The following is a 26,971-nucleotide window of genomic DNA, read 5'->3' as shown; positions in this document are numbered from 1 at the left end:
TTGCATTTGATTTTCTATTCCACAAACCAAATGGGACACTCCATCCTCCAACACTTCCACCAACTTCAGCATGATCCCACCACCAGCCACACCTTCCCACTTCTTTTAGGGATTAGTCTCTCTGAGAATGCTCTTCTCTCCTTGTCCATCCTTTCTCCCTCTTAAGCACTTCTGCTGTATTTGCAGAAAGTGCAAGATGTGTCCCTACTTATCTCCCTTCAGGGCCACAAACAAACCTTCAGGTGAGGCAGTGCTTTCCAATCTCATCTGCAGTTTTTGGTGTGGCCTCTATATCGGTGAGATCATATGCTGTTCGGCTGTTGAACCTTCCCTTCTGACACCATGAGGACTGTCTGCACTATTGTAACACCACTTTTTTTCTTGCACTACGTAACTGATTTTTTAAAAAGTGTTCTCTATTCAATTTAATGAATGCTTTTTTTTGTGAAGTACCTGTTCAGCTGCAACAAGTAAAAATTTTGGTGCATATGTATACATGTGTATGACAATAAGCTCATTTATCATTAAGCACCCCAGTTCATATCAGGCATATACTTTTCCTTTTATTTCACTTGATATTCTTTAATTAAAACAGGAGAAAAATATTCATTGAGGCTAGAAACTTTGGCATCACCATTTAAATTTTAAGACTATTATGAATTCTGCATTTCCAGTTAACCAATCTCTTGACTTCAGAATATATAATACAGAACTGCAATTCAATACAGTTATGCTGGAGAATCACCCCATTAATTTAATGAGAAATAGATATGCTGAATATTGGAGATTAAAAAAAAAAGTCAAAGCTACAGGGGATGAATGTTTTAACAGGCAACAAGAATCTTTTCATATTTGTTCAAGATTGAGAGCTTATTTTTGACACCTATTGAGATGTCCACTGAAATTTGTGGAAAAAATTTTATTCATATAAAGTTTTGACTGAAGTATAAATTTTATGCTGATAGATTTCCATTGTCTTATGTGAGTGCATACTGGTGTACAGATACAGGTAGACATCCCACCATTCATTCACAATTCCAAGCATCTACCTCACCACTCTATTGCCAAGTCGCACTTGACTTGTATGAAAAATTCTTTTTGCAGGGCTCCTAGTGTAAGACTTATGGCTGTGCAAATGATGCCAAGGCCCTTCTGGATAATATGGCTTTCTCTGCAAAATGCAGAGATGGGTTGACTCAGACTAAAACTGGTGATGTTTGTGTACGCAGTGCTATTTTAACTTATTTCACTATGTCAGCAAAATTGGTTATTGTAACACTGATCTTTCGTCTGGATTCATTACTAATCTACATATCAAGGGTTTTACAGTAGATGGTTCAGAATCACATTAATGCTGTGCAGTATCTCTTCACTCTGAAAAATGTACGCATCATGTAGTCTGGGCCTTTTTTAAAGAATCATCTGCTTGGATATTTTACAGATCATAGATCTGTCTGTTACTTCCCACATTGACTGCAGTATTTTCAAGTCTGAATGGTTGACTTATGTAAGCAATAGCATAAAAATTTGAGTAAGAATTAGGCTCGGGAGAATTTGTCCCGGTTGCCTTTTTATTCATCGTAAAATGTATGGGAGCACTTGGCCTCTGTTCACAGCTAATTGTAACCCGGAATTTTGAACCTTTTGAATTGAAGCAAGCTGTATAATTTCAGACTAATGTGCTTTGTTATGGCTACTTTCTAAATGTCAGATTTGCAAATCTCCAATTTATCGGAGTGCATGAGAGCAATAGCTATTGGAAAAAGACGAAAAGCAGGGTAGATTGGTTCAGTAAAATGATGATGCATTCTGTTGAAAAGACCTGCTGTAATACTGGAGAATTCTTGTATTAAAGTCATGCTTTCAGCATCATAAAATGCAGCAAGTCCCTTCTCATAATCAATGTATACCCCGACTTTATCCAACTTGGAGGGCCTCATGCTGCAGTTGACATTTCTGTCATTATGCCATGCCAATAATTGGTTTGCCTTTAGTTCAATACACCAGGATTGTCTGTTTCTTCCAAGTTTTGTGGATTTGTGTTTCCCTTTCCGTTCTATAGATCCATAGGCAATTGCAACAGACCATTGGATGGAAGACTTGACCTGCACCTCCCAATAATGCTTTCCTCTCATTAGTCCTTTGGCAGCCAAGATATTGTAAACCTTGTCAAATCGCAAAAGGCTCTCAGGAACATTCTGTGGTTCACTAGTCACACTTATGCTAGTTTGATTTTTTGAAACTAGCATATTCTTATGTGCTGAAGCAGTATCAAAGATGACTGGTGAGTATTCTGGAGAAAGAGAGAAAAAGTTAGATTAGCAATCCCAGCAAGATTGAAGAAACTGCTTGAAAATCAGCCTAATCATGGAGTTTAAAGTAATTGATGTCAGGTAATTCTTACCCAATATATGTGCCAAAGGTCAAAATGAATGGTTAAAAAAGACCGTGGGGAAGTTGTTGCACAGCGCAACTGGATCACTATATGGTCATTGTGCAATGTCGCCTTGCTATTGCAAGCTTCAGTTTAATCTCAGACCCAAGGCTTAAGGTACAATCATAGGATTTGTTCCAGGATTCATGTTGAGGTTGATGTAGCCAGGATGTGAGGTGACGGTGGAGTTTGGGACAATGATCAAAGCAGGTCCTTGGAGGGTGGTGTGGGAAAGCTGGAGATTAGCACCACTGTTAGGGAGGTAGAAGGATTGGGGTCAATATTTGTACCATTTAGGAGTCAGAATATAAGATCAGTGCATGGTGATGTCAGTGCATTTGACAGGGGGCCCAAGTCATAGAGTTGCACAGCATAGCAACAGGTGCTTCAGTCCACTGCTGAACATTATGTCCATCTAAACCAGTACCACTTTAAGTAATCCCTTAAATAATCTGGCATCCTATGGCATAGGTGCTCTGGTTAGTAAAGGATTATTGAAGGTGGTATGTGAGTGGAATAAAAAAAGATAGAGAACCGCTGACCTATAATAACTCCTTTAGCCTACATTAATTGCATATTCCTCTATGCCCTGCTCATTAAAATACCTGTCCAGATGCCTCTTAAATATTGTACAACCAGATAAAATAGCTTTGGGGTCATTTACTGCATCTGGTGCTCCCATTGTGGCCTCCTCCACATTGAAGAAACTGAATGCAGACTTGGCGTTTGTACTTTAGGAAATACAAGTTGATTTTTCTCTCATTTACTCTGTTGACTTGTTATTTTTGTATTTTTCTGAGTGAGAAAATTGCTCACAGCTGAAATGCTCCCCTCTAAAATTAGTGCTACAAATTTTATATTACTTTGTTTTTTTCCCCCCAACTATGCCACTGACGACATCTACTCCATCCTACATTTGTCCCAAGCCCTGAATATGCCTTTAAGATAATGGGAAGTACTTTAATGACCCAATGTCATTTTTGTTATTTCATGGGGCTCTTTGTAATTTAAAACTGAGGGAACTAAGTTTTATGCTAGATAAGATGAGGATAAAATGCCCATTATTTGGAATTGGTTCCATTGTAAACTCTTGTTCTTTTGCTCCTGGTTGCTCTTGAACCTGCCTGTACTATTTTAACCTGAACATTTCTCCAGGACCAAATTTCTGGCCGCTGTATTGTAACATTACATTTTTTGCATTGTGAATATTTATTTATCCTGTTGCATTTTTTTAATCTTTGCTTTTGTGTGGTAATTTAATTTAAACTTGTTCTTTATTAGCTGCAGCAAAGAATTATTTCAGTGCATTTGTACTTGTGTGTATTACAAACTCTCATCTTATCATATTTTATCTTTTCCCTATCATTCCACAATCAAAAGTATTGTTGTCTTCGAGTCCATTAATGGTGCACATTTCATTGGCCTTTGTTGGATGGTGAAGTTTCAACCAAATTCCCTTCTCACCACTGCCTGCACCTACTGAATTCCTCCTGACATGAAACTTATGGGTATTTGATTTATTAGTCCTAATGGAGATTTACCCTGGTCATTTTTGCTGGCCCTTCATCCTAATTCTGGAAACTGATAAAGACCACAGCCAAACCTCTATTTAAAAGAAAATTGTACAGAACACTGCATTTTATCTTTTGAGTACTGTTGCCCCTCACTCCAATTCTTTATAATTAAGTTCTCATTTGTATTTGTTAATAATACAATTGCCAATAGGTAAGTATTTTATAACAAAATAATAAAGAATATAATCAATCTCCATCACAGTGTATTGGAAATAGAATAGATATCCATGTCCCTCTCAAATGCTGACTGAATTGACTGCAATGTAAGTAACGTAGTTCATCTTCTCTAGCGTTTTATGTTTTTAGTTCATTAGTATGTCTTGCAAATTATTTCTCTGATCTTTCCAGCTATTTTATGTGATTAGTTAAATTGACATAATATTTTGGCTGACTTTCATTTAACTTTGGCTGACTTTCATGTGACTAGCATTTAAACACACAACATATTATTAATATACTGTACCTAATAAGAATATCTTCCTTTGCAGTTGAGAATACAGATTGGTTGAAATGTTTCGGATGAGTTTTGATAGTTTCTGAAATTTGGTTTCATCCATTTTAATAGCGTATATTTCATTCTCTGTTTTCTTTGAATAACTTTGGATTTAAAAAAAAGAGATTGTAGTTGAAAATTTCTCGTGATAAAGTAAATGTTTGCAAGTACACTCAAAACACTGGCATGGTGTTTCAGTATAGTGTTACACCTCCTCAGAGTTCCAAGGCCTAGGATTGATACTGACCTTGGGCACTGTGTGTGCTGTTCACACATTCTCCCATTGCTGTATGGGTTTCCCCTGGGTACTTGGGATTCCTTCTGCATCCCAAAGTTGTGCTGGTTGGTAGGTGTTGTAAACTGCTGTAGGTATAAGTAGGTGGCAAAGAAAGTAGATGGGAGACCTCCATTTTAGGTTCATGAACAGTTTTTAGCCAACAGCTACCCTAACCATGAACTCTTCCAGGACAGCAAAAAAGATACATCTGAATGACTGAAACACCAATTTTTTTTGCATTAACTAACTGTTAATCTTTCTTTTATATTTATTATCTCTCTCTACTGGAGTAATTTAATGTATATCATGGTACTTGGTGTATCTTGTGTAGCTGCTTAGCTGCAGCAAGACATAATCCTGAAACACCAGCACTGTGTAGTCCTGATCATAGCTTTAGAAAAAAAAATGTTATTAAGCTGGAAAGGAAAGATTCACAAGGATGATACAGGGACTGAAGGGTGTGAGTTGGAAGGAGAAGCTGGATAGGCTGGGATTTCTCCCTGAACATAGCCTGAAGGAAGCCTCATAGAGATTAATGAAATCAAGAGGGATGTAGTCAGAGTACTTCTCTGGATAGAGGAGTCTAAAGTAGAGGACAGAAATTTAAGGTGAGAGGGGAAAGATTTAAAAGATTTATCACACACAGGATGGTAGGTATGTGGAATGAGGTACCAGAAAAAAGTGGTGGGGGAAATTGCAGAATTTAAAAGACATTTTGGCAGATACATGGATAGCAATGTTTTAAGGGGTTAAGGCCAAATTGAGGCAAATGAGACAAATTTGGGTAGACAACTTGGTTGCCATGGAAAAGTTGGGCAAAGGAATGGTTTTTGTGCTGTAAAACTAATGGCTATGACAGAAGAAATAGCCATCCTGTGCGCTGCAAGGTTCAGGGAATGATTATATAACCTTGCTTCTTTCTCCTTGCTCATTGTCACCCCTTGTTCATCTTGACCTTTCTTCATTAAATAGGTCATATACATTGAATGGTAGACAATTGAGGAGTGCAGAGCAACAAAGGGATTTGGGAGTTATGGTAAATAGTACCCTCAAGGCTGATACTCAGGTAGATGGTGTGGTGAAGAAGGCATTTGGAATGTTGGCCTTCATAAATCGGAGTATTGAATTCAAGAGTAGGGAGGTTATGATGGAATTGTACAAGGCATTGGTGAGGCCAAATTTGGAGTACTGTGTACAGTTTTGGTCACCAAATTATAGGAAAGATATAAACAAAATAGAGAGAGTGCAGAGAAGGTTCACGAGAATGTTGACAGGATTTCAGGGTCTGAGTTACAGTCTGAGTTGTGCAGACTGGGCCTTTTTTCTCTGGAGCGTAGAAGATTGAGAGGGGACTTGATAGAGGTGTTTAAAATTTTAAAAGGGACAGACAGAGTAAATGTGGATAGGCTTTTTCAATTAAGAAAGGGGGAGATTCAAACTAGAGGACATGGTTTAAGATTGAAGGGGGAAAATTATAAGGGGAACATGAGGGGAAATTTCTTTACGCAGAGGGTGGTGAAGATGTGGAATGAGCTTCCGGCAGACGTGGTCGAGGCGGGATCATTGGTTACATTTAAGGAAAGACTGGATTGTTACATGGATAGGAGGGGACTAGAGGGGTATGGACCGGATGCTGGTCAGTGGGACTAGGAGGGTGGGGATTTGCTACGGCATGGACTAGTAGGGCCGAACTGGCCTGTTCTGTGCTGTAAGTGGTTATATGGTTATATGTACTCTATGTCCTACCATATCTTTCATGAGATCTTTCTCTTATTCCCTCAACTGCATTCACATTGAACTGTTGACTAAAAACACACAATGCTGGAGAGACATGTGTCTTTTATGTAGCAAAGGCAGAGATACATAATTGATGTTTCAGGTGAGCCCTTCATCAAAGTATGAGAAAATGCCAGTGAGCATCAGAATGGGAGGGGAAGGGCTGGGCAGGAGATGATAAGTAGAGAAGGGAGGGAGGGGACAGCAGCACTGAGTGGGGGGGGGGGGGAGGCAGGGCTGTGTAGGTGAAAGAACAGGAGAGGCAGATAATGGGGGAGGGAGAAGAAAAGGCAAGCAGGTTTAATGAAAAGCAATGAAGTTGATGTTCATGCCATCTGGCTGGAGGGTGCCCATATGGAAAATAAGGTGTTGTTTCTCCAATCTGTGGGTGGTCAGGGTGGAACAGTACATAAGGCCATGGACAGACATGTGAGCATGGGAGGTGACCCAGAATTCAAGTGGTTGGCTATTAGGAGGTCGCTGCTGTTGTGAACGGAGAGGAGGTGCTGAGCGAAGTGATCTCTCAGTCCCTGAACCGGGCTGCCTCATTTTCACGATGGATGTCCAATCCCTTTATACCTCTATCCTTCACACAGAAGATCTGAAAGCACTTCGCTTCTTCCTGGACCAAAGACCTGACCAGTCACCCTCTACCACCACCCTCTTCTGCCTGTCAGAACTTAATCTCACTCTCAATAACTTCTCCTTCAACTCATCTCACTTCCTCAAAGTTGAAGGAGTAGCCATGCTGCAAGCCTACACAGGCAAGACCCTCTAACTCTTCCTCTGGTATATAGACGACTACATCGGGGCTACCTCATGAACCCGCAGTGGTTGTCAACTTCATCCACTTTGCATCCAACTTCCACCCTGACCTCACACTCACCTGGTCCATCTCAGATAACACTCTCCCCTTTCTGGATCTCTCTCTCTCTCCATCACTGGAAACCAGCTTTCCACTGACATATACAATAAACTTTCCAACTCCCACAACTACCTGGACTACACTTCTCACACCCTGTCCCCTGCAAACATTCCATCCCCTTCTCTCGATTTCTTCGTCTCTGCAGCATCTGTTTCCTTGATGTGGTCTTCCAGTCCAGAGCTTCTGAAATGTTTGCCTTCTTCCACAAATGTGGCTTCCCCTCCACCACTATCAACTTAGCCCTTACTCGCATCTCCTCCATTTCCTGCTCATTAGCCCTGGCTGCCTCTGCCCCCAGACACAACCAACTAGAATCCCCCTTACCCTCTGCATTCAGCACATCATCCACCGTAATTTCTGGCACTTACTACAGGATCCCACCATTAGACACATCTTTCCCACTCCTCGCTTGGCCTTCTGCAGGGACCGCTCCCTCCATGATTCCCTCGTGCACTCATCCCTCCCCACCCATTGAAACTCTGGTACCTTCCCCTGTGCCCACAGGAGGTGCAACATGTGCCCACATCTCCTCCCTCGCCATGGTTAGGGGCCCCACAACAGGCCTTCCATGTTAAGCAACACTTCGCCTGTACATCCAGAGGACTTATTTACTGCATTATGTGCACCCTTTGTGGCATTCTCTACATTGGAGAGACCTGTCGCAGATAGGGCGATCGCTTCGCTCAGCACATCCTCTCTGTCCGCAACTACTGTGACCTCCCAGTGGCCAACCACTTCAATTCTGGGTTATTTACTTTTGTTCAGTGAATGACATTGTTCTGCTGGACACATTAAACAAACATTTACATATATTTTAAATGTCTGGCAGTTTAAAATAATTGTATAGATGTTTAGTAACAATGAGTTGCTAACAATTATGGAATACCTTAATGATAAATTTGAGGAAAAGTACATGAAACATCAAGAAAAAGTCTTACTGTAGCTTGACTTGGATTTCTTTGGCTTTTTTCCAGAGCTTCTCTTGATTGCTCTTGGTTTCCCTCTTGACCTTTATTTGACTGCAGTTTGCCGCCTTCTTGGTCAATGGCATTTTGTGATGTTTTGATGGATTGATTGATTTCATGCAGGTGGTTGGTCAATTCTTTGACGATCTTTTGGATTTTCCCCAAAGCAACCCACTTTTCATTGTCAATGAGTTCCAGGGTTGCCTGTTCATCATTGTTCAGGATTTTTCTTATTGTTTCATACTGAACAGAAACCTGCTGTTTGATGTGTTCTGCTGAGCTCTGTCCAATAATGGGGATGCAAGTTAGAATCTCCAAATTAGAAAAGATTCTGAACCACATAACACAGTGGGGTGACAGTATAAAGGAGACAGAGTTAGCACAGCAGTTAGTGCAACGCTGTTTCAGTGCCAGTGACCCGGGTTTGAATCTGTCTGTTTATAAGGAGTTTGTACATTCTCCTTGTATCTGTATGGGTTTCCTCCCACCCTTCAAAACATACGGGTGTTGTAAGTTAATTGGGTGTAATTGAGCGGCATGGGTTTGTGGGCCGGAAATGCTGTATGTCAACATTTAAAAAATTTAAACCCAATTAAGAGTTAGAAATGCAGTTACCCTGGAGCTGAAGGTCTGAGATGAGTAGCAACAGTCTTGGGTTCAGCTAGGCAGGTACTTGAGCTGCTTAAATGAAACTTAGTTTTTGCTGCCTGGAAGAGAGCTTTCTATATATTAGCGGAGCTGCTGTTTTGGCAGGTAAACCTCTGAATGTTTGGCCAGCACAAACAACCATATTCAGTTTCTTAAATGTTTAAAAAAAATATTTCTTCAGGTACCAGTACAATCCAGTACCATGTCAAGATAGTTTATACATCTAGATTGTCAATGCACCCAAATTGTGCTACATACCCTCTCAGAACAAGACAAGACTTCTGTCTTCAAGGTTGCACTGTTGTCTGCTTCACCTTTGCTATTAGGGTGAAGTTAACGTGGAAGTCAACTTGAATCTTTTACAGACTGATCCAGTGTATCAAATGCAATCTGCTTAGGATATGCACGTAGGTTCAAATGAATCTTAACAAGGGAAAAAACTAGACTGTATGGTGTTTGAAATGTAGATTCTGTAGTTAAAAAGCTTTTATATTGGTGCTGTTCAGTTTGGATTCCCAGTATCTAAATTTAAAAAGGTTTTAAAAGCTGTTATTAAAACTTTCTGGCTACACCAAATGGCCAAGCAAGTCAAATCATGTCATGCTGCTTCTTACCCAGGTATTAGATATAAATCAAGAATGTTGAATGTGAAAGTGGCCATTTAATCACAGGAGGATGTCATTGTTCTTTCAAGTTAGAATTGAGCAACAATGATAGCTTGGAATATTTGAAATGTACTGGAATCATTAAGCTGGCTTTGTACAAATGAACAAGGAGACCCTTTGTGTTAATCATTGTAACTTGACTTTTAGAGTTACACTGGCAGTGGTTCCAGTTATTTTGATGTAGCCTTGGAAAGGTGCAAGGTAAAGGCTTATTCCTGTGGGGGAGTACTTTCAATAATGTTTTCTCTGTTTTGTGTATGTACTCTGGAGTTGGCCTCTATTCCACTGCTGTCACACCTGGGCTGCCGTGGCTGATGTTTCCCACAGTTTCACCTGCGGATCTTTAGCCCTACTTTGCACCTAGATATTAAGGGCTGAACTTTCTGTAGTGGTACCTAGTCTGAATTACAGTGGACAGTCTTTATTGTTTACTGATTCAATATTCAGTTAGTGATACTTATTATCAATTCAGCTTGATCATCACCAATGAAAGATTCTTTACCATCAGACACATCTTCCCCTCTCCTCCCCTCTTTGCCTTCCACAGGGATAGCTCCCTCCATGACTCTTCCGTCCATTATTCCTTTCCCACCAATCACCCCCTGTTCACCTACCCATGTGACCGCAGGAAAGGCTACACCTGCGCCCACACCTCCTTCCTCACCACCATTTGGGGCCACAAATAGACCTTCCAAGTGAAGCAATGCTTCACGTATGAATCTGCATCTGGCGTTCCTTGTGGCCTCATCTACATCAGAGAGACTGGATACAGAGTGGGAAATTGCTTCTTTCGACACATTAGCTCTGCCTGCTGTAATAGCAGGGATCTTGCAGTGGCAACCCATTTCAGTTCCTCACCCCATTCCCATGATGACATGTCTGTCTGTGGTCTCCTATACTGACAGACTGAGACCACCCGCAAATTGGAGGAACAACACCCTACATTCTATCTAGGTATCCTCCAACTGAATGGCATTTACTTCTCCCTGTTTCCATTAGCCCCCCCCCATCTCTCCTTTTCCCCATCCCTATTGCTCCTTTCCTCTTGCTGTCTCTCCCTCTCTTCCCCTTTCCCTCTATTTCATTTCCTCCAGCTCTGCATTCTCAGATCCATCCCCTCCCCTGATTAATTCTCATCTTTCCTCTCCCGTCCTACTTTCCATGTCTAATTATCATGTATGTCTGTTGCTCCTCACTCTGTCCTTTCTTCCCTTCTCCGCCAGCCTTTTTATTCAGGTGTCTGCCTGATTTTTGCTCATACCGCGAAGGGCTCAGGCCTGAAATGTTGCTTGTATATCTTTACCTCCTATGAATGCTGCAAGTCATGCTGAATTCTTCCAGCATTCTTGTGTTTCTACACCTTTTACTTGATAATTCTTTGACATAGGGGTGGCACAGTTGGCGTAGTGGTTAGTGCAACACCTTTACAGTGCCAGCGATCGGGAGTGGATCAGGGTTCAAATCCCGCACTGCCTGTAAGGAGTTTGCACGTTCTCCCCGTGTCTGCATGGGTTTTCCCTGGGAGCTCTGGTGAAAGCTTCCACCTTTCAAATCATACCAGGAGTTATTGGGTGGCATGGACTAGTGGGCGGAAATAGCCTGTTACCTTGCTGTATGTCTAAATTTTTTAAAATATTTTATATTTTGAGTTAAATTATTATTTCAATTCTTTTAATATTTGACTAAATGCAAAATTTAGTCTAATATTTTTTCAGTTGCTGTTGAATTTCATTTGTGGTTTGCTTATCGGTACACTTACTGTTAGAATAGTTTTCCTCATCTTCAGAGACTGGAGATGTGTCTCCACTTTATCTCTTTTAGTATAAAGGTCCAGAACATACTGTTTTAGTGGGTCCTGAAAAAAATGGGAAAAGAAAGTGAATTTTGCTAAAAATGAATATATTGGGAATACACAAGGTTATAGCATTTGCAAAGAATGAAACAGTGTTGGGGGGGCGTGACAAGATGGCATAAGGATCAGACGTGCCTTCCAGTCCTCTCCTTACTCTATCTTATTGTTTTGTCTAGAAATGCCCGTTAAAATTCTTTAAAAGTTTAGATAACTTCAGTGCTGTTAATTTAACTTATGATGGTACAATTGGTGGAAAAGAGCAAAAAAAAAACGACAACAGATTATCAAAAAACTACATTTTCCAAAAGTTCAAGTTTTGGAGCCTACCTACAGGTAGGCCTGAAATGGATCCCAGGAGAAAGGTACAGCTTTCGGATGTAGAGTTCAATATTACATCGGTAGAGCCCTCTAAAGAGGGCGCCAAACAGCCTTTAGAACAAAGAGTTACTCAGGTTCGCACATGTGCAGTAGCATCTGACGGCAATGTTATGAATGAACCACTTGTACTAACATCAGTTGAAGTACCGGCTGGGGAAAGGCATTTGTCAACTGTAGCGGAGGCACTGCAAACTGCACCTTTTGAGATAAAAGAACCTATACAACTTGATGTAAATCCCGGCCAGCGTCCTCCAGTCATTGCTGGAGAGGCTATGGCTGGGGTTTCCACACGCAGCTATACTACAAGGAAGGCAACCAGAATGAAGGAAGCAACAGAAGACCCTTTGGTTATGCAGAAGAAGCAGGAATCTGTTGAGCCAGAATCTCTTCCAATTGAAAAGATTCTTGTGAATCTTGAATCTAAATTATCTTATACAATGCAGGGATTATCTAAGATTATGACTGAACTTGGTACTAGGTTCAATACTCTGATGGAAATAAATTCTCAACAGATGGCTGAGTTTGGAGCTTTTAGGCTTGAAGTGAGAGATAAATTTAATTCGTGTGAAGAAGATATAGACGAAATACGAGATCGTTTCAGCTGTGACCAAAATGGTCGAAGACTTACAAACTCAAAATAAAAATTTGGTGAAAAAGATTGATTATTTGGAAAACCAATCCAGACGGAACAATATAAAGATTATTGGTTGCCGGAAGGAATGGAGGGACCAGACCCAAGAAAATTTTTTACTGAATGGATTCTGCAAGTGCTGGGTCAAGAACATTTCCCGGAAGGTATAATACTGGAACGTGCTTACAGAGCCTTGCGTAGAAGACCTATTTCAGGTCAAAGTCCAAGACCTGTTTTGGTTCGTTGCTTGAATTATTACGACAGAGAAATAATTTTACGAGTGGCTATTAGAAATGCACAACAGAGAAAATCACCCTTAATGATTCAAAATAATCGAGCTTTCTTCTATGCGGATTTGAGTCAAGAGTTGTGTTCCAACGACGGGAATTCAACTCTGCTAAAGAGTTGTTGTGGAAGAAAGGTTATAAGGCAACCTTTAGATATCCAGCTGTTTTGAAGATTTTTCAAGATGGTTACCAACCAAATTTCTTTGATTCTCCAAAGGAAGCTATAGCATTTGCTCAAGAGCTGCCAATTACTCAATTTCAACAGAGACGTAGTCCGCCGCGATCTCTAAGGAGACAAGAGATGGAAGAAAAGAGCCGTGCTCCAAGAAGGAATGGTTGTAATGGTGACTCGGCAGTTGGAGTTGTTCTTTTTTTTTCTAATGTTTTTTTTTAAAAAAGGAATATTAAATAATGATGATGTTAGTTTAAGATGAAGTGAGAGTTGGGGGAGAGAACTGGATGGGCACTATTTCCTGAAAGTCATCTGCTACCTGTGAGTTATCTCACACCCATTTTTTTTTTGGGAGTTACCGCATTGTGCGGTTTAGACGGGAGGGGGTATTTTTAACCTCCTACCCGTTTTTTTTTTCCCTTTTTTTGTATTATTAGATTGAAGAGTGAAGGGTTTTTTTTGTGTTTATTAAAAAAAAGCATAAGAAAGTATTTGATTGTTTAAAAAACTAAAAATTTATGTGGTTTTTTTTGTAAAGTTTATTCAGTAGATAAGGAATATTTGAAATTTAAATGTGAATGGGATGGATAAGTTTTTTTTAATATTTTTTCTTTAACTTTAAGGTGAAAGGAGTGGTAATTCTGGTGTATATTATTTTGCTATTTTAGTTATAGAACGAAGGGAATAATGGTGAAAGTTATAAATTGAATTGTACAATTCTTAATGAGGCTTGAATTTTGTTTGTGGTTTATGCTCCATTTGTTGAAGATATAGATTTTGTTGTAGATGTGTTTTTATTATTTGGATATCTGAATTTTAACGTAATGAATTGGGGATATTTAAATGTGGTATTGGAGCTTTTATTGGATAATTATTCAAGAGTAAAAGGGAAAAATGGTGGAAGAGTACTAAAATTGAATTGTACAATGTTTAATGAGGTTTGAATTTTGTTTTAAGATGGTGGTTTATGTGACTAATATGATGATAGATGTGAAGTTAGTTGATATTTGGTTAAGGTTTATCTCTATAGAGAAAGTTTTTTTTTTCATCTTTTTTTTCTCATGCTACAATTTTTTTTAAAGAATTGATTATTGTTTAAGAATTTTTGATAGACAATGTTACTAACTTTACTAATTTTTTATATTAAGTTTGAGTTAAATATATGTTTCATCTTAACTCTGTTAAATATATGCATTTAAGTTTGATTTAAATATGTTTTTTAAGTCTGATATCTTAGTATTAACTACTTTTCTTTTTGTTAGTATTTTAATTGGTTATGTTTTTGTTTTTTTTGTAAGTGGGTTTTTTTCTCACATATATTATTAACTTTATTAATTCTTCACTCTTTATTTTAGGGGAAGGGGGGTTGGACTAATTTGAGTTGGGTTATTAATGTGTAATAATTATTGGGGAGGGTATAGTTTATTTAGATTACTGATACTGTATTGTAATTTTATTATTTTGTTCTTAATTTTTTTTAATGTAATTCTATATGTTATTCATGTTATAAAATAAATAAAGTTTAAAAAAAAAGAATGAAACAGTGTTAATATTCTTATGTAAAGTGAATACATGAAATGTCAGTTAAGCTTTTCTCTTCATAAATGTTGCCTTTATAAGATGAGTATTTCCAGCAGGTCCTTTTCTTTTATTTCAGATTTCCAACATTCCTACTATCGTGATTTGGTTAACATTATTCAATTTTAAATTAGACATACAGCACAGAATCAGGCCATTTCAGCCCACGAGTCCATCCCGCCCAATTTACACCCAATTAACCTACAACCCCGGTATGTTTCGAACGATGAGTGGAAACTGGATCCCCCAGGGAAAAAAACCACACAGATACATGGAGATTGTGCAAACTCCTTACAGCATGGGTTTCGAACCCTGGTCCAGATCACTGGCACTGTAAAGGCATTGCGCTGACCTCTATGCCAAACGTGGCTGCCCCTTAACATATTTGAATTCATAATCTTTTCTGCATGAATTTAGGTGGCTTTAAATTAAATGTCATCCTGCCCATCTATTACACTTTCTACCCAAAATGTATATTCAAGATTATTTTATTGTCATGTAATAAACAGAAAATGTGATATAACATGAAATTTCCTTTAGACTACCTGATAAAGTTTCACCATCAGCAGAAATTGTCTAGTGCCTCCTACCGTCAGAGAAAGAGAAGCAAAAGAAAGTTCCCCCATAATGTCCATGGATTCGCTTTCAGCACTCCTGCAAATCTGCAGCCACGCAGCCTTCATTCTAAAGCATCAGCAACCTGAGTTCCAGGTGCACACCTTTGCCTATGTGTTCTTCAGCCTCAGAGCCCTCACTGTCCTGTGGGTCATCTCCTCTGTTTCTATTTCTCAAATGTTGGGAGGGAGTAGTGTCCCCATTTTCTGGTGCCTTGCGCAGTCTTCTGCATCCCTGGAGTCTGCAACCTCTAGTGGTTGCTGCCAGTCATTGGGGCAGCCATCTTGGGCCCAGACCCTGAGGTCTTGGGATTTTAAAATAACAGGCCATTTAGACCTTTACAGAGCCGCCGGCAGTCAGACTGGGCAGTTGGACCCTGTGAGGGAACACTGAGACTTGGATCCCTCCTTTCTGCGAGACTGCACAGCGGCAGCGTGCTTTTACAGCAGCTCTAGCAGAGCCCCCATTTTTTGGGTGCATTTAGTCTCTGTTGCATGCCATTATTGGTCAGTGTTTCCATATAGGGCTTGCTTTTGTGTCACCTAGTGTATCAATTTAGCTATGCACAGTACGTGAGCAATGAATGAGTAATCTGCAGTTCTTCACTTGTGTGCAGAAGTGGGACTGTGCGGATTAATTTCTGAAATTTGCATACACTATTGCTGCGTTTAATGCTGTGTGAACTGGGTTTGATCTTGGTAAGTTCTTCTCACTATTTCACATTTGCCATTGAGTTGGGAGCTTAAATTTCATTCTGTTGTATTCTTGGCTTTAACTGAAAAGATTTTCAAACAGCTACCATTTTGTGCCATGAAATGTGTATCTGGCTTCCACCAGTACTGAATACCAATCTCAATTAATAGTTATTGTGTAGCAAGACACCCACACACTGTAAGTACAGATGATACTGGTTTATTGAGTGGTTTGCCCTGCCTTATATAGGCCTGCAGGGCCTAGTTGTCCCGTCGCCTCTGGTGGAAATGATGTCACAGGCTTGCCAACCGCTGATTGGTTGATGTTCCTGCCAATGCTCATCGTTTCCCGCTGCGTGGCCTGCAGCCTGGGGAGAAAGGACATTTAGTGGCGTGGTCCTTGCAGGATCACTGTGTTCAACTGCTTGTGTTCTGGGACGCCTATCGGGTAGCGGGCCACCACGCAAGCCCCCTCCCCAACCAGAACCGGTGATCCGGGCGCTGTCTCTGGTTTTGGTGCGGGGGTGGTGGGGTGATTGGTTGACTGGTGTCCGAATGTGCTGGTTTGAGGCGGTCAATAGTAAATGTCTCTTCGTTGCCGCCATTATCCCCCACACGTGGTCCCTTTGTGTCTGATCACCCGGTAGGACCCCTCGTATGACTGCTAAAACGGCGCCCGGTGTCCTCCCATTTATATGAAGATGTACTTGCAGCTTTTCAGGTCCCCGGTGACAAACGTTTTGGGCTAGCCATGCGGTGTGGGCTGTGCTGGGGCCAGTGTGCCCTGTCGTTTTCTCAGTCTCTCAAGCATTGTCGCTGGTGGTTCATCCATGACCCTGGTGGCAGCCAGGAATTCCCCAGGGATGACTAGGGGTTCAATGTACACCATTTCCACTGCTGAGGCTTTGAAATCCTCCTTTGGTGTGGTACGGATCCCCAGGAGGACCCATAGTAGTTCATCAGTCCAATTCAGTCCCTTGAGCTGGGGCATTAGGGCCGCCTTTAGGTGCCTGTGGAACCTCTCCACTAACCCGTTGGCCAGGGAATGGCTGCCCTGAGGTGAATTGTGGACCCCTATTACATGTTAGGTGCTCCAGGACCCCAAACCATGCCACCCATTTGTTTATTAGGGCTCTGGCACAGGTTGAGTTTTCTGCCAGCATGATTGCCTCTGGCCACCTTGTGAGGTGGTCTACCATTGTCAACAGATACCGAGCTCCATGACACCACCAGGGGTCCCACAATGTCTATGTGCACATGACTGAACCTCCGTCATGCTGGTTCGAATGGCGTGGGGTGGGGGGTCAATTTGATATGTATGTGTCTGCATCTTTGTTGATTGGCATGGCCCATTGACTGACCTGTTTGTGGAGGCCATGCCAAACGACCCTGCTAGTCACCATCTTTACAGTGGTCCTGATGTCTGGGTGCGCCAGATTCTGTGCTGCTTTGAATACTGGTCATCTCAATGCCGTTGGGACGATGGGGCGAGGCTTGCCAGTCAAAATGTCACACAGGGAGGGTCTGGTCGCCGTGGCCAATGCGGACGTCATCTAGCTTGAGTCCCGTCACTGCCATCCTGTATGCAGGGATGTTAGGGTCCCTTTGCTGTGCCTGGGCCAAGGCTGTGTAATCGATCCCCTGGGACAGAGTCTGTATTGCCTGGACTTTCAGCCAAGATAATGCGTTGGCCACCATGTTGGTCTATATGGCAATATGCTTGATATCCATGGTGAACTCAGTTATGTAGGCTTGTGATCTGTAAAGACCTTGAATTGTCTCCTCTCCGGAAAGTACATAAAATGTCAGACTACTAGATGCAATGCCAGGAATTCACGGTCAAAAGCACTGCGGAGTCCTGGAGGTCTGTCACTGTGTGTGGCTTTTCGGGCAGAGATGTCTATTAATTCTGTGGCTCAGGATGTGTACCTGAACTGGCATTTGGTTGATGGTCAGGCCAAATTTGCTGAGGCCAGTGCACAGATGCCTTATGTGGCCTGCATGTTCTTTGTGTTGCGGCTGGCTGTAAGGTTGTCATCCAAATAAATGAACGCAAACCTGAGATCCCGGTCCACTGCGTCCATCAGCTTCTGGAATGTCTGATCTGCGTTTTTTTTTTAGCTCAATGGGCATCCTAAGGAACTCAAACAAACCAAAGGGTGTGATGATGGCTGTTTTAGTAATGTCCTCAGGGAGGACCAGGATCTGGTGATAGCCCCTGATGAGATCGACTTTTAAAATATCCGTGCCCCCTGTAAGTTTGCAGTAAAGTCCTGTAGGTGGGCACGGGATACCTGTCCGGTGTGATGGCCTTGTTAAGATGGTGATAATCCCCACATGGTCTCCATCTCCCTGTTGCCTTTGGTACCATGTGCCCAGGGACTGTCGGACCGCCGCACGATCCCCAGCTCTTCCATCTTTCAGAACTCTTCCTTTGCAAAGTTGAGTTTCTCGGGGGTGTGGGGGGGGGGGGGGGGGGGGGGGGAAGACGAGACGATGTGCCCTGGCTTGGAGAGGGGGCCATTTGTGAGGATGTGGTGCCGTACCCCGTGTTTCAGTTCTGCTGAGGTAAACTGTGGCACCACGATGGAGGGCAGTTCTACCAGGATTCATGCAAACTCATTGTTGGCGGAGGTGATGGAATGTCGAGGGGGGGGGGGTGGCAGGTAGCTTGGCTTCCCCCAGGGAGAAGGTTTGGAAAGTCTTGGTGTGTACTAGCTGTCGCCCCTTGAGATCCACTAACAGACAGTTAGCCCTGAGGAAATCTGCTCCAGGAGTAGTTGTTGCACTGCCACCAGGATGAATATCTATGTGAATCGGTTGGCCCGAAGTGAAGTGGTATGCTGCAGGTGCTGAAAGTTCTTGTATTGGAATTATTCGCTGCCCTTAGAGATGGGCCTGGCTTCCCGTTACGGGTTCGTGAGCTAAGGAGGGCAGGATGGTGATCTTGGCCCCCATGTCAACTAGGAGCTGTCGCCCCGACAGGAAGTCTCACATGTGGAGAAGGCTGTCTCGTTGGCAGCCAGTAGCGATGGTCGGCTGTGGCGTTTCCCTGGAATGCGCGGGGGGCATAATCAACGGGTCTCCAAACCCCACCGCTGGTGATAGAAATAGTACTGCTCACCTGGGGTGGGGGGGTGGGGGTCCATTCGTCCGCTGCATACGAGGCCTTGCAACTTGCTCCACCACGACTCTGGTGTCGCTTTTTACTCCCCAGAGCATGTCCACTCGGGCTGCAAGGGTCGCTGAAATCCTACTCGGCGAGCTGCAGTCAGATATCATGTGGTAGTTGCTCCAGGAAGATTTGCTCAAAGAGCCGGCAAGGTTTGTGCCCATCAGTTAAAGCTAACATGTTGCTCATGGGCCTTGTTCCCCAAATCATGTTCAATTGTCGGGCCGCGCTCTCATTCTTTGAGAGCCTAAAAGTGTGAGTTGAAAGCACTTTTAGGGCCACATATTTGCCTTGCTCCAGAGCCTGCCAGAGGAAATGGACGACCCTGGTGTCTGTGTCCTGGTCAAGCGAGCTCACCATGTAGTAGTACCTCATGGTGTCAGTTATGATCTGCCGAAGCTGGACTTGAGCCTCGGCCTGTTCAAACGACACCAGCGGCTGCAAAGTCCAGCAAAACTGCGTGGAGTGTTTTGTTCTTCCATTGTTGGGTCCAAAATGCTGTTTGGACTGGTCGGGGTCACTAATGTAATGTGTGCTACAGCAGGACGGAAAAGCAAGACACCCACACACTGAAAGAACAGTCGATACTGGTTTATTGAGTGGTTTGCCCTGCTTTATATAGGCCGGCTGGCTCTAGTTATTCCGCCACTTCTAGTTGGTGTGGTCCTTGTGGGATCACCATGTTCGACCACCATCTTGTGTACTGGGACACTTATTGGGTAGTGTGCTGTCACAATTGCATCTTCTAAACTGCAGTGGTATGTCAAATTGATGATATTTATGACAGCATGTGGTTTTGAAGCAATCATTCAATTTAAAATGGGACATGTTTGAATGGCCTTAACTCTCCACATTTAACTGGAGATGAAGCACTTCACTCAGAAGTATTTCAATGTGCCAATGTGGTTCTATTGGTGAGCTAGACCATTGTATGTGCAATATATGTTGTGGACAATAAATTCAGTAGAATATATGAAATGTTGCGTTCACTCGGTTATACCTATTGTAAATCTTTTCTGCCAGCTATAGGTGACATTTTTAAATACTTATTGCTTCTCATCACCCTCTAAAGACATATGATGCCAAAACCATTTCTGCTGTGATTCAGACATAATTTTATGGCAGTCTGCATGCCTGGCTTGAATGGTGTACCCTCCAAAATAAAATTTTAACCTGCCATTTATGTTTAACAAAAAAAGACTAAAAGGCTGGCACTGTTAGTGTAGTGATTAGCACAGTGCCAGCAATCGGGGTTCAAAACTTGCGCTGTCTGTAAAAAGTTTATACGTTCTCCCTGTGTCTGCGTGGGATTCCTCCGCGTGCCCTGATTTCTTCCCATCCTTCAAAATGTTCCGGGGATGTAGGTCAATTGGGTGTAATTGGGCGGTATGGGCTCATGGGTCAAAAGGACCCATTATCTTGCAATATGTCTAAATTTAAATGAATTGTAAGATGCTTATAGACTCTTGGCATGTGTACGGGAGGATTTAAACCATGCTTTTTGCATCAGCTTTAAACCATGTTTTTTGCTCCTGCAAGGCTGAGAATCAGTAACCTGCTTGAGTCTCAGCAGACATAAGTTAAATTCCACCGAGTGGTCAGAGATGCAGTTACCTGACAAAAGGACATCTGTGTACCAAGAACATTTAATCTTCCTGCTTGTTTTGGTCACAGACTGTCAGAGGCCTAGCCTTGTTGCAAAATAAACCATTGTATTCAACGTGATGAGCTGAAAATTATGTTATTCGATAGAAGCCTAGCATGCTAGCTTGCTCGCTTATCTTTCTTTCTGTGCTGGGATTAGGTGCTTAAGTAAGCAGTTTTTGGGTAATATAAGCCATGGTCCCTCTGCTGAAGTTTGAGATTCTCCGAGAGGTTGCAACATCTCTCAGCAAGAAGAAGAACTTCTAGAGTCCAGGTAACGTCCTGGTCGGGGGAGGTGGAGAAGCTGCTACCGGCACCCCGACAACGTACTACAAGTGTGCGGTTGATGCCTCGCTTTGGCAGTTGGGACCAATCCAGGCGTTGATAAGTATAATTGAGAAGGGCTTGCATATTGTAGTTTGATATCAGCTTTAGAATGTGTAATAAAGATTTGTATAAACTGAAGTGCTCTCGGCGTGTGTGTCTATTTTCTTTCGGTAGCTCAAACACTGTGACCAATCTAAAACAAACAAAGTGAGAGGTACAAGTTTACCCAGGACAATATGACAGTATTATTTCAGAACTGAAGGACTTATCAGTGCAGATTTGATTAATTAGCAACGTTAAGTACTTTGTTATAGCTCAATGTTAGCATCCTCAAGGAAAGAATAATAGATCAATATAAGCCAAGATCACTCATGGCATTCAAGGGAAAAAGTAATCTTTAGTGGTAGTTTTCTCTTCCTTGAAATTAATGTCACATTGTGGCTAGATAAAATTACATAACTGATGTTTTGGGAATCATGGTATGGAAAAATATAGGCAGGTGTCCAAATAAAAGGGTAAGGGGGAGGCGAGGTCACAAAGGCAGGAGGTAATAGGTGGAGAAGTAAGGGGAGGAGGGCTGGCTAGATGAATAGAGAAGGAAAGGGGTAGAGAGCTGACAGGTGGAAGGGAAGGGAGGATGAAAGGGGAGCAGGTGAGCAGAAACCAGAAAAGTAGACATTAATGCCATCCTGCTGGAGAGTGCCAATTTATGGGTGGTCTTGGGATAGTACATGAGGCCATGGACAGACATGTGACTATGGGAGTGTGATGCAGAATTGAAATGACTTTCACAGGTGCAGACAGAACTAAGGTGTTCAGAGAAGCAATCTCCCAGTCTGTACCCAGTCTCTCCGATGTTGAGAAGGCCACAAAGGAAGCACTGGATGCAGTAAATCAATTCTGCTGATACACAAGTGAAGTTGAAGTAGTTGTGGGAGTTAGTGGGTTTGTAATACGTGTCAGTGGAAAGCTTGTCTCCCAAGATGGAGATGGTACACATGAGTACTCCCAAAATACCTCAACTACACTTCCTTATACCTGGTCCCCTGCAAGGATTCTATTCCCTTCTCTCAATTTCTCTGACTCCGCTGCATCTGTTCTCAAGATGAGGTCTTCCAGTCCAGATAGTCTGAAATGTCTGCCTTCTTCCTCAAATGTGGTTTCCCCTCCACCACCATCAATTCAGCCTTCTCCTGTATCTCTTCCCTTTCCCACTCATCTGCCCTGGCCCCACCTTCCCCCAGACACAACAAACATAGGATTTGCCTTGACCTCATCTACCACTCCACAAATTATCTGCCAGAATTTTTGGCAATTACAACAGGATCCCACTACCAGACACATCATTTCCTCTCCTCCCCTCTCTGCCTTCCGTAGGGACCGTTCCCTCTGGGACTCCCTCGTGCATTTATCCCTCCCCACCGATCGCACCCGTGCCACCTTCCCCTGTGGCCATAGGAAGTGCCACACTTGCACCCACACCTCCTCCCTCACCTCAGTCCGGCCCTAAACAGGCCTTTTAAGTGAAGTCACACTTCACTTATGTATCGCAGGATTGATTTACTGCATCTGGGTGCTCCCTACATCGGAAAGACTGAACGCAGACTAGGAGATTGCTTCGCTGAGCACCTTCGTTCTTTCTGCACCAGTGAAAGAAACTTCCCAGTGGCCAACCATTTCAGTTCTGCGTCACACTCCCATACTCACATGGCTGACCATGGCCTCATACAATCCCACCAAGACCATTTGCAAATTGGAGGAGCAGCACTTGAATTTTCGTCTGGGCACTCTTCAACCGGATGGCATTAATATCAATTTTCCAGATTTCTGCCAACCTGCTCCCCTTTCCTTTTCCATTCCTTTCCCCATCAGCTCTCCACCCCACTTTCCTCTAATCACCTAGCCACCCTCTTCCTCTTGCTTGCTGCTGTGCCCTCTCTCCCTTCTCCACATATTACCTTCTGCATTTGCAACCACCCTCCCCCCCCCCCCCCCCGACCCTTACCCTTTTCTTCAGATGCCTGCCCAAATTTTTTCATGCCTTAATGAAGGGTCCAAGCTTGAAACCTCGGTTATGTAAATTTATCTTTACTATATGAAGGACACTGTTTGACCTGCTGAGTTTCTCCAGCATTGTGTTTTTACTTCAACTACGGTGTCCACAAACCTTCGTCTTTTACTTTTTAAAGCATTCTTTTTGATTGGCATTTCATGCTCAGGTTAAACTGTCTACTCTCTTCTCTACCAGAGCATCATGTATGTTTTGCTGGATGCACTGCAACAAGCTATTAACGTTTCTTGAGTTCCACTTGTCAAGCCTGTGACTTGTGGTCTTGCACAACAGATGTATTGAAAGGTAGTCTCCAGCATAATGCTTCTTCATTATAACCAGGTCAAAATCCTGCAACAATTTACCAAACAACATTAATGGGGCAACTTCAGAACATATACTTCAATTGATTAGAAAGATTTTTCCAGGGAAACCAGAAATGGATAATACAATTCTGATCTGTAATTGAGGCCTATCATTCCAGAACATTAAAAAAATGGAGTGAGTTAAAAGGTTTTGAAAGAGAAATGTTAACAATCAGAAAGTGTTTCTAATTATTGCTTTCATTGAATGATTTTGAGGGGAATTCATTTGTTTTAATATACCTGTTAATAAAGTTCAGATTTATTGTCAGAGTATATGCATGTTATCAAAGTAAAAACCTGAGATTCTTTACCTTCCAGGCCAGGCAGAATTTCTATTTATTAATAGTGTAGTAAGTCAGGCATGCTGTTCTATTGAAAGCATGCTGATTTACTGCATTGCTGTATGGTTTGACAGCTGTACAGCAACAGATAAGAAGGATCTTCAGAGGGTTATCAATAGAGTCCAGAAGGTCATTGGGTGCTCCTTGTCCTATTTGGAGGATTTATTTTGATCTTGCTGTATTGGGATGGCAGCCAATATCCTTAAGAATTCTACTCTCAGGGTATCATTTGTTTGACTTATTCACCTTGGGTAGACGATACAGGTCCATTAAATCTCCCTGACTCCCTCATCCATTCATCTCTTCCCAGTAATCACCCCCTTGGCACCTTCCCCTGTGGCAGCAGGAAGTGCCATACTTGCTCCCACACCTCCTCTCTCACCACCACTCTGGGCTCCAAACAGTCATTTCAAATGAAGCAACTCTTCACTTGTATATCCGCGGGAGTCATCAATGCATCCGGTGCTCCTGTTGTGGCCTTCTCTATATTAGAGAGACTGGACGCAGACTGGGAGATCACTTCGCTGAGCACCCTCGCTCTGATCATATCAGTGACAGATCTCCCAGTGGTTAACTATTTCAATTCTGCCCCGCACTCCCATGCTGACATGTCTGCCCACGGCCTCATGTACTGTCCACCAAGACCACCTGTAAATTGAAGGAGCAACACCTGATTTTCTGTCTGGGCACTCTCCAACCAGATTAACATTTTCTGCTAGACCACTCCCAGTTCTCCCTCTCTTCTCATTCCATGTGTCTCTTTCCTCCATCTCTCAAGCCCCTTTCCTCTCCATTCACAGAGATATCCCCCCTTACCCATGTTTGTTGCTTTGCCCTCCCTCATCCACCTACTTGTGGGATTGTGCTCCTCCCCTGTCCCTTCCCCCACCATTTTGTTTGGGCGCCTGCCTACATTTTATCATACCTTGATGAAAGGCTCAAGCTTGAAACCTTGGTTTTGTATCTTTATCTTTGCGACATTAAGTACACTGTTTGACCTGCTGAGTTTCTCCAGCATTGTATTTTTACTTTAATCACAATGTTTACAGATTTTTGTGTCTTATTTCATTTTCTTTCCTGGAAACCAAAAGCCAATTCCATAAAGGAACTTGATTGTTTATTTATTTATTTTTTAAAAAATTTTTAAAATTTTCACACTATGAACCATATTAACTAAAGTACACACAAAAATTTCCCTCTTGAATATAGTGTCATTTTCTCCCCTTTTTCCCCCCTCCCTCCTTCCCACCCCCCTCCAAACCCATTAAACGTTCAACATATACAATACAATAAACCCATTAAACAATGTCATCACACAATGAAAATAAACAAGAAAATTGTGTCATCTACTTTTACGCACTGGGTCAGTTCATTTCGTCTTCTTCTCATTCTATTATTTTAGGGGGTGGAGGTCCATAGTCGGCTCTCTCTGTTGTGTTCCACGTAAGGTTCCCAATTTTGTTCAAATAATATGACTTTATTTTTTAAATTATATGTTTTTTTTCCAATGGAATATATTTATTCATTTCTATGTTCCATTGCTGTACTCTCAGGCTCTCTTCTAAGGAACTTAATTATTTAGATGAGAAATTCTGCCTGGCCTGCAGGAAAAAAAAATCTTGGAGTTGTATGTGTTGTCATGTGTGTATTCTGACAATAAATTTGAACTTGGTGGTGGTGGGGGGGTGGGGGGAAAAACAAGGAAGAAGGGCTCAGTCCCAGAAACGTCAGCAATATATGTTTGTCTTTTATGGATGACTGGCTGAGTTCCTCTAGCATTTCAATGTGTTTTCACAGACAATTTCAAAACGAATTGCTTGTTGCCTTTAAATATCTAATACCACTCCTTAAATTTTAGTTCCAGAGTTGTGTCTCATTTCCAAGAAATTTAACTTATTGTTTCTGAATACACAAAGGCATACAATGCATGCAATTGGCATGCTGTTCATTTTTGCACAATATAGGGAGATTAGTTTCAAGCCACTCCTATTTGGTATTGAAAGTTTAGAGTGAACATACCTTCTCAACAAAATTTTGTGAAGAATTAAGGTAATTGTGCAGTGGCACATTTTGTAAAGATATAATTTTTAGATAAGTTTCTTTTAAAATCAGCTGGTTTAACTACAAAGTGTGATTTGACTGTCATGTAGCTTCAAAATATCATGATTCCTGCAATATTTTGAAGTAGCTGTTTTCCCTCTTTTAAATTTGAACTTTCTGCTTGCAAATAATATAAAGTAAATTTCACCAGTATTTCAACACATTACTTTGAAGAGACACTTACAAAAGTAGAGATATACCCCACTCTACAAAACTAGAGCTTTCCTAACCGAAATGGCATAAAGCGAAGAAACGATTACCATTGATTTCTATGGGAAAAGTTTTTGAGTGTTTCCAGACCCAAAAAATAACCCACCAAATCATACCAAATAAAACAAAACCTAACATATCGTAAAAGTAGGAATTATATGATAAATACACAGCCTATATAAATTATGTACAGTATAGTTTCACTTACCAGAATCAGGATGACAGCAAGTTTTGATCGCCCCGCCGACAGCGCTCTGACAGCCCCACCTGCTGCCCTGTGACAGCCCACCAGCCATGCGCTGACAGACCCACTGGCTGCCCTGTGTCAGTCCCGCTGGCCGCTGTGTGACAGCCCAACCAGTAGCTCAGTGATAGCTCTACCAGCCGCTTTTTTGTAAAAGCAAATTTGTGTAAAGCGAGTAGTCGTGAAGAAGGGTATACCTGACATTTTAATCAAACATTTACCTTTGGTAATAGTTGCTCTGCACTCATTTCCACAATGTTCAGCAATCCTGTTGAAAGATGGACTTCTTCCAGTTTTTGTCAGCAAAATCTTGGTGCTCTACTAGTTGCAATTAGACTGTTAATCGTTTTTTCACTTAGTTCAGTGGAATGAGGGAAAAAAAGGGCTGCAGGAGGAGAACAAAATTCAGCACTGAGTTGAATGCAGTAAAACCAGTAAACATAACTGCTGTGGATTGGTTTTGAACAAGAGGTATGGCAGTACAGGATATCTTTATTTTTAAAAAAAACAGTTTTAATGTTGTGTTTCTTCTGAGCTTTATTTATCATTAACAATT

General features: G+C 41.9%; 1 protein-coding gene and 1 pseudogene across 3 annotated transcripts in view; one reads left to right on the top strand and one right to left on the bottom strand.

Moving 5' to 3' along the window:
* The window catches only part of zcchc4 (zinc finger, CCHC domain containing 4), a 107,832-nt gene that overhangs the window by 45,995 nt on the left and 34,866 nt on the right, over positions 1 to 26,971 (top strand). The window lies entirely within an intron of this gene.
* On the bottom strand, positions 923 to 26,783 carry LOC138756220 (E3 ubiquitin-protein ligase TRIM69-like; annotated as a pseudogene).

This window comes from Narcine bancroftii, chromosome 3, assembly GCF_036971445.1.
Source record: "Narcine bancroftii isolate sNarBan1 chromosome 3, sNarBan1.hap1, whole genome shotgun sequence".
Classification (NCBI taxonomy): Eukaryota; Metazoa; Chordata; class Chondrichthyes; order Torpediniformes; family Narcinidae; genus Narcine; species Narcine bancroftii.
Note: the sequence above shows the minus strand (reverse complement) of the source record. Positions and strands in the feature narration are given on the sequence as shown.